Here is a 9164-nt window from a genome sequence, read left to right on the forward strand (position 1 = left end):
ATTTCAAGTTTGTTTTTTTTTAACAGAGAAGATTCAACTTTGACTCTTTCATGCTAGATCTGTTTCTTTGGCCGCTTTTGTTGTTATATTCACACAAAACGGCCTGCTGCAGAGAATCCTGCCCCTTTGCCTGACTGTTAAGCTAACATGCTTTCGTTCAGAACCCTGGCCACCTATAGATGGCAGGAAGGAAGGAATGAACATATTTCCCCTGCCTGAGGCTTGCCATTCTAGAAGTACTTGCTAGAGTAAATGGATTTTTTACTTTGTTTTCTTACCTCCCCCCATCTCTGATACATGAAAGAACCTGGCATCTGGACCCTGAAGTGAAGTGAAGTGAAGTCAGTCGTATCCGACTCTCTGCAACCCCATGGACTGTAGCCTACCAGGCTCCTTGGTCCATAGCATTTTCCAGGCAAGAGTACTGGAGTGGCTTGCCATTTCCTTCTCCAGAGGATCTTCCCCACCCAGGGATCGAACCCGGATCTTCCGCATTGTAGGCAGACACTTTACTGTCTGAGCTGATTATTTTGAGACATTACTCTGCCATCTTCTCAGTCAGTTGGCTTTCCAAATAAAGTCATATTCCTTGCCTCAACACCTCATCCTTGGATTTACTGGCCTCTCTGGGGCAAGCGCTGCCAGCTTAGACTCGGTAATACGTTTCCATGTATCCCCTCCCCTTTGCACTGCCTTCCCGTTCAGATCACCACAAAGCGAAAACATGGAATGCTTCACATGTTCAAAGTTCAAGGTTGAAATTTGCATGTCATCCTTGTGCAGAGGCCACGCTAATCTTCTCTGTATCATTCCAGTCTTAGTATATGTGCTGCCAAAATGAGCACTATGCCAGCCCCAGCTTCTTTATACACATTTACCCTTCCTAGTCACCTCATTGTGCAAATAAGAAAACCCAAGCTCAGGAAGTCACATGACTTGCCTTGATTACCCCCACAAGTGTGTGTTAAGGTCCAGGGGGTTAGGACCATCTAACCCAAAGCACAGACATGGAACTTCCAGGAAAACAGTGATGCTCTACTAAAGTAATGGGCTCTGGGACTTCGCTAGGGGTCTGGTGGTTAAGAATCCACTTGCCAATGCAGGCAATATAGGTTCAATCCCTGGTCTGGGAGGGCACATCCCACATGCCTCAAGGCAACTAAGCCCATGCGTCACAATTGCTGAGACCGTGCCCTAGAGCCCGTGCTCCACAATGAGAGACACCATTGCAACGAGAAGCCTGCACACCGCAGTGAGGAGTAACCCCTACTCGCCGCAACTCCAGAAAGTCCACAGTGAGAGACACCATTGCAACGAGAAGCCTGCACACCGCAGTGAGGAGTAACCCCTACTCGCCGCAACTCCAGAAAGTCCACAATGAGAGACACCATTGCAACGAGAAGCCTGCACACCGCAGTGAGGAGTAACCCCTACTCGCCGCAACTCCGGAAAGTCCACGCAAAGCAACGAAGACCCATCACAGCCAAAACCAAATAAATACATTTTAAAAATAATAATTATAAGAAAAAATAAAGTAGTAGGCTCTGTTTTCAGAATTTAGGACTGAGATTTTGGCAGGTTGTCAGGCCCAATCAGTAACGTGGTATTCCATGTAAGTGGAATAAAACTCTGAAAGCCACAGACTGGTGACATTGATGATGTCAGGCACTTATTATGATAATGTGGCTCTCTGAAGACCACAAGAGGAAATGCATGTGATCCCAAGCCAAAACCACACAGCCAGCCATCTTCCAGGGGCTGACTGCCCATGAGTGTGCTGCCCATACATCTGTATGGTGGCAAGAGACCCCAGAAACCACCAGTCCCACTGGATAAGTTTAAACAGCTATCCACAGGCCATCTCTTGGGGAGAAATCTCTTCCGAACCATCCTTTGGACATGGAGTTCACTGGATCAACATTGCACACAATGGAATAACACAAATCATTTTAAAATCAGAGATATAGCGAATACTTATTGCATTCTCTGCTTAGCAGTCATTCATTTCCTTCCTGAAACACCCCAGGTTTCCTCTGAGCCCCTCCCTTCCCTGCTGTCAGTAAGCTGACTCTCCCAAGGACGCCAGGGGCAGGCAGGTGACCAGGCCCGGCGAATCAGAGCATTGTGTTCTCTTCTGGATCACAGTTATATGTCCAGATGAGCCTGCAACCTATGATATCCAATGAGACTTTTGCTTGTGCTATAGGTAGGAGACCCTCTCTTTCCTTCTGGGTTTTCACCTGGCAGGATGTTGACTTAGAATTGAGAGCAGCCAGTTTTCCTCTGTGCAGAGCTAGAGAATGAAGTCACCACAGAGGAGGGACTTCCCTCGTGGTCCATTAGTTAAGACTCCATGATCCCAATGCAGGGGACTCGATCCCTGGTCTGGGAACCAGGATCACACATGCCTCAAGGCAACTATATATATATAGTAGAGCTAAACCATATATGTAGATATTCATATATATATAGCTCTACTATTAAAAAAAAAATCACCACAGAGGAAAGCAGAGATACTGCTGTGGACTGAATGGTTGCACTCCTGTGCCAAACTCGTATGTTGAAATCCTAACCCCAGTGTGACGGTATCAGTTAATGGGGCCTTTGGGAGATGTTTAGGAGCCCTCATCAATGGGTAAGGCTCAATGCCTTTATGAAAGAGACTCCAGAGAGCTCTTTTGCTCCTTTTGCCGTGTGAGGACACGGTGAGAAGACAACCATCTATGAAGCAGGAAGCCAGCTCGCATCAGACACTGACCTGCCAGCACCTTGATCTCAGACTTCTAAGCCTTCAGAACTGAGAGAACTGAATGTCTGCTGTTTAAGCCACCCAGGTGGACTTCCCTGGTAGTGCAGATAAGAATCCACCTGCCAATACCGGGGACATTGGTTCGATCCCCGGTCCAGGAAGATTCCACGTGCCGTGGAGCAACTAAGCCCGTGTGCCACAACCTCTGAGCCCGTGTGCTCCAGCTAACTGAAGCCTGAGTGCCTAGAGGAGCCTGCACTCCACAGCAAGAGGAGCCACCAAGATGAGAAGCCTGAGCACCGAAACAAGCTTACCACAACTAGAGAAAAGCCCATGAGCAACAGCACAACCAAAAATAAACTAAACAAAATAAGCCACCCAGTCTATGGCATCAATATTTCTGTTATAGCAGCTCGAACAGAGTAAGACAGATACAAATGAAGAAGGTCCTAATGACCTTGCTTTGCGGTTGCACCCTACGGGTTGCGTCCTAACGACATTGTTTGACCCTTAAAGCTGACCTTGACTTTTCAATTTCCTGAGCTAATAAATTCCCACTTTTTTGCTTAAGTCAGTTTGAATATATTTTTGTATTACTCTCAAGAGAAAAAGTCCTGACACAATGTCTTTTAAAAACAGAAGTCCCTCTCGGGGGAAAAAAAGTCCCTCTCCCTTGAGTTTTGGGGGCCTCAGAGTTAATGACAGTCTGATAGAACTGAATCTTTTTCATATCTTTGCTTAACTGTCTCCTCAGTAAGGCCTTTCCTGACTAGTCATTTCGATTATGACTTCATCCAACCCAGTAACCTTGTCCCCCTCCCTGTTCTGTTTTTAAGTTTTCACCATGCAATACACTACTTATTTTACTTGTTTTCTTTGTTGTCTGTCTTCCATAACTAGAATGTAAGTCATAAAAGTGGATTCTTTTTAGTCTATTTTATTCATTAAAGTCTCCCTTGGGCTTCCCTGGTGGCTCAGATGGTAAAGAATTCTCCTGCAGTACAAGAGACCTGCATTCCATCCCTGGGTCTGGAAGATCCCCTGGAGAAGGGCATGGCAACCCACTCCACTGGAGAATCCTATGGAGAGAGGAGCCTGGGGGCTACAGTCCATGGGGTTGCAAAGAGTCGGACACAATTGAGCAACTAACACACTAGACTCAGACACACCTGGGTTCAAATCTGGACTCCCCAGTGAATGGTTCCTTGCTCTACATAAGTTTCGATGAGATTCAGTTTCTCACATATAAAGTAGGGTGGGGGTAATAATCGATACTCTGAGGATTATTGGAGATCAGATGAGATGATAAAATCCTTGCCTGACATACTGTAGGCTCCCATTATAGGTTACCTACACATAGGGCAACCGACCAGAATGAGAAAGAGAAATCACTAAAATGATACATCAAAAGATCCTGCTCATCCTTTGTGAATCCATGATGACTGAGGAACAACCAAGGGTATGTATTTGACTTAGTATCACAACCAAGAGCTTTGTCCACTGTTAGCATGTCTACCCGGTTTTAGAGCGACTGATCCAAGAAAGAAGGCTTTGGATGGTGTGGGAATTCCTATGGGTCACAAATGATAAATTGCTGTCTCCTGGCAAAAGATGATGTGACTTGTATTATCTGCTTATGTATTTAATGCTGTGGATTGAATGTTTGTGTCCACCCTGAAATTCCTATATTGAAGCCCTCTCCCCACAATGTGACGGTGTTTGGAGATGGAGCCTTTGGGAGGTGATTAGGGTTAGATGAGGTAATAAAGGTGGTGTCCAGGCTTCTCTAGTGACCCATTGGTAAAGAATCCACCTGCCAGTGCAGAAGACACCGGTTCAGTTCCTGGTCTGGAAAGATCCCACATGCTGTGGGGCAACGAAGCCCACGAGCTACAACTGCTGAGCCTGCACTCTCGAGCCCACACTCAGCGATAAGAGAAGCCACCGCAGTGAGAAGCCTGGGCAGCACGACTACAAGTAGGCCCTGCACACGTAACTGGAGGAAGCCGGAGCACAGCAAGGAAGACCCAATGCCATCAAAAATAAAGTACATTTTATAAAAAAATAATAAATGGCTTCAGTCTTAATAAAAGGCTGAAGCAGACGCTCCAATACTTTGGCCACTTGATGCGAAGAGCCGACTCATTGGAGAAGACCTTGATGCTGGGAAAGATTGAGGGCTGGAGGAGGAAGGGATGACAGAGGATGAGATGGTTGGACAGCATCACCAACTCAATGGACATGAGTTTGAGCAAACTCCAAGAGATGGTGAAGGACAGGGAAGCCAGGTGAGCTGCAGTCCACGGGGTCACAAAGAGTCAGACACAACTTAATAACTGAACAACAACAAAGGAGGGCTTGCCCTTTATCTCTCTCTCCCCCACTTCCCCATCAAATGAGGACACAGAATGAGGTGGCCATCTGCAGGTCAGGAAGAAAGACCTCCCAAACACCTGACTGTGCTGATACCCTGATCTCAAGCTTCTAGCTGGCAGAACTGTGAGAAAATAGATATCTGTTGCTTAAGCCACCCAGTCTAAGACATTTGTTATGGCAGCCCGAGCGGACAAAGACACTTGGGTACTCTTCCTTTCTTGTTGCATACACAAAAAATGAGAACCTGTGTAATTAAAAGTAAAGTGAGAATAAAAAATGCCAGGGGCAAGGAAAGTGCACATTAGCAAAGAAAGTGTAGAGAAAGGGGAGGAGCATGTAGTTCATTGGGTAATAGAGAGTTCTAGCACTGAGATTTACATTTCTATGAGCTTCCAGTTGGCCAAAGAAAAGACATAGAGGGAGACATTGTAAGGGTCAGCAAAGGGCAGTTTCCCATTGGCTTAATCTCTAGGGGGTTAGAAACTTCTAGAGTTCAAGAGCAGCATCAATTATTTAGCAGTGTATAAGGTTTGGCTACTTGACTCCATCATTATATGATTGGGGCCTTAACAAGCTCAGGTGAGTAGATTCAAATGAACATGTTGAACTTTAAGCATTGCCAAGGGAGCTCCCTGGCAGTCCGGTGGTTAAGACTCAGTGCTTTCACTTCCGAGGCCCAGGTTTGATTCCTGGTCAGGGAACTAAGATCCTGACCAGAATGTGATGTGGCATAACCAGAAAAAAAATGAAGAAAAACAATTGTTGAGAAGTTATCCAGTAGGCTGAGGCTTCCCTGGTGGCTCAGATGATAAAGAATCCACCTGCAATGCAGGAGACCCAGGTTTAATTCCTGGGTCGGAAAGATCCCCTGTAGAAGGGAATGGCTACCCACTCCAGTATTCTTGCCTGGAGAATCCCATGGACAGAGGAGCCTGGGGGGTGGGGAGGGGGCTACGGTCCATGGGGTGGCAAAGAGTTGGACACAACTGAGTGACTATTACTTTCACTTTTTCTATCCAATAGGCTGCCTGCTTTGGCTTATCACATTTAATGAAGTTTCTCTTTTGGTAGCAACTTCTTTATTATTTTTTATAAGTTCAAAAAAAATTTATTTGGCTGCACCAGATCTAAGTTGTAGCACGTGGCATCCTCAATCTTGTGGGATCTAGTTCCCCAACCCCCTGGAACCCAAACCCCCTACATTGAGATCGTGGAGTCCTAGCCACTGGACCGTCAAGGAAGCCCAGGAAACTTTTTAAAAATAGACTCCTCTTTGTCCTATGATAATGAATGTGAGTTTTTTAAAGAACAGTTCTCACCATGGAGCCCTTTAGATCCTATCCTAGTTACTCCATGAACCTTTCTGCAACTCACTCTCCTCGTAGGAATAAGCAATCCCAGCTCAGGAAGGTTAAGTAATTTGCCTGCAGGCTTCCAGCTAATACGTAAAATAATGGGAACCCAACAGCTTCTGCTCTTTTCATTCCATCAGTGTTCCTCACGCTTTATTCCTGTATGTGTCTTCTTCACTATCTTTGTCTTACCCTCTAACATGCATGATTGTTTAACATTTTTCAGCAAATTAACTCTCTGTATTATAAGTTTAATTTTTCTTTAAGCAGTATTCATGAAATTATGAATTTGATGTGCTTGTTATGTGTATGTTATATTAACAATGCTATTGTGTGTGTGTATGCTCAGTCGCTTAGTTATGTCTGACTCTTTTCGACTCATGGACTGTAGCCCGCCAGGCTCCTCTGTCCATGGGATTCTCCACGCAAGAATACTGGAGTGGGTTGCCATTTCCTCCTCCAGGGGTCTTCGGATCCAGGGATTGAACCCATGTCTCTTTTGCAGATTTTTCATCACTGTTCCATCTGAGAAGCCCTATATTGACAATATTATTAATACACATTAATTATATAACCTATTAATTTTTAAATTTAAAGTCATGTGCATATGACCTAACATATTCCTCTAATGGTGTGCATATTCAACCTTTGGAAAACCTTACACAGTGTCCAGAAGTGGAAAAATGTGAACATTTCAATGAACAATACTGTGTGTTGTTGCTGTTCTGGGTTCTAGAGTAACAAGACCAATCTTTAAGCAAGGCTCATCCACTGTCTCTGAAAGCAAAAAAAGGCTGAGACCCCAGAATGTTTTGAATAGCCACAATGTTATCACAAGAGACGTGGCTAGACAAAGTCTGCAGTGAGGGGATACAATCACTTAAATAGCTAGGTTTTTGCTCTTCTGTTCAAAATAAACATTTCTTAATAGTTACACTTCAAGCAATGCCATGAATAAAAATCAAACAAAAAACCTTTGGACTTTGATAACTACAAGCAGACTAATAGCAAATCATATTTAAATAAGGCCTTCATAAGTGCATCATGATGAAACAGAAGCAATAAGGTTAATTAAGTCTTTATGTTCTATTATATACCTAGGGAACCCAGCCTCTTTAGATTAAACAATATTAAAGATAGAAGGGCATGTGGTAAGTTGCATTTATCCTCAGTGTATCAACGAAATACTTTTCTTGGATTTTCACTGGTTGCTTTTAAAGTTGGTTTGAGCAGTAATCCCAAGAAAGGAATCTTTTGATCTAACCAAATGAAGGAGTAACCCGTTAGCGCTCAAGCAAGAAAGACATAGGACTTCCCAGGTGGCACAGTGATAAAGAATCCACCTGCCAATGCAGGAGATACTAGAGACTTGGGTTCGATTCCTGGGTCAGGAAGATCCCCTGCAGGAGGGCATGGCAACCCACTCCAGTATTCTTGCTTGGGAAATCCCATGGACAGAGGAGCCTGGCAGGCTACAGTCCATGGGGTCACAAGGAGCTGGACATGACTGAGTGCACTCACACACAGAGGAAGGTATCATCTGTTTGTGCAGTCAACAGCTACTGCATGGTTGCCTAGTGAAGCTAGGTATTGCTCTAGGCTCTAAGATACCCTAATAAGATATGGTCCCTGACCTTGGGGAGCACATAGCCTAGTTGGAGAGACAAACAAATCAAACAGAATGATCATGCTGTGTTGTGTGGCTACAGGTATTGGGTTGGGCAAAAAGTTTGTTCGGGTCTTTACATAAGATGGTACGGAAAAACCTGAACAAACTTTTTGACCAACCCAATACTAGGGGGTCCCAGCAAAAAGGAATTATATACAGCCTGAAGGAGTCAAGACAGGCTTCACAGAGAAGAGAAAGGGGCAGAGCTAATTGCTTATGGGTGAACTGGAATTAGCGATGAGGCAACTCCAGGGAGAAGGACTAAATCACATTTGGGAAAGCACCTTAGTGAAGGACTACAGGATGGAGTTGAGGACCAGGTCGTGTATGGTGAACAAGTCATTCAATACGGCTTGAATGAAGAAGGGGAGAAAAAGTTCAAGCTGGAGATGGACCAGGTGATGACAAGCCTAACTGACTAGTTTATCCCGAGAGTTATAGAGCCATTCGAATGGGGTAAGCAGAGGAGACTTGGGTTGCCTGATGGCGGCTGCCAAGACTCCTCTGTGAGGGCTGCTCATCTCCATTCTTGGGACTTTCCCTGGACGCATTTGGCAACAGGGCAGCAGCTGCGATTCCTGACGGCTGGAAAACAGGGTCTCTCTGGCATGTTATTCGGGCAAGTGTAATTACGGATAATGGGCCTCAATTTGCCCATCAGGAATTTGCACAGTTGGCTCTGTCACTGGAATTTCAATATTTCACGTTGTGCTTGTGTACCAGAGTTAGACAGCAGGAGAAGTAGAAGCGGCCGTGGTTTCTCAGCAGTTCCGTGCGTTGACTTTGGAAATGGTCCCGGGCCTTTGTGAAGCAGTGGTCCTTCCTTGAAGAGCAAGCCTTGCCCTGAGCAAACCCATCCCCCCAGAAAAGGTTTCCAGCCATGCTCCTCAAGCACCGGGTCTGGAAGCTGAGCAGACAGGACCTGCTGGTCCAGCGAGGCCGAGGTCCTCTCCTGGAGTCCGCAGCTGGTAAGGAGGACTACGTCCGCTAAGATCCTGGTCTGTAACCAGGCTGACAC

The 9164-nt window shown here is 45.3% G+C and overlaps 1 pseudogene; it reads right to left on the bottom strand.

The window, feature by feature from the left end:
• Window positions 1-744: 744 nt before the first annotated feature.
• On the bottom strand, window positions 745-845 carry LOC138984551 (U6 spliceosomal RNA; annotated as a pseudogene).
• Window positions 846-9164: the final 8319 nt, after the last annotated feature.

The sequence above is a fragment of the Bos mutus genome, chromosome 21 (assembly GCF_027580195.1).
Source record: "Bos mutus isolate GX-2022 chromosome 21, NWIPB_WYAK_1.1, whole genome shotgun sequence".
Lineage (NCBI taxonomy): Eukaryota > Metazoa > Chordata > Mammalia > Artiodactyla > Bovidae > Bos > Bos mutus.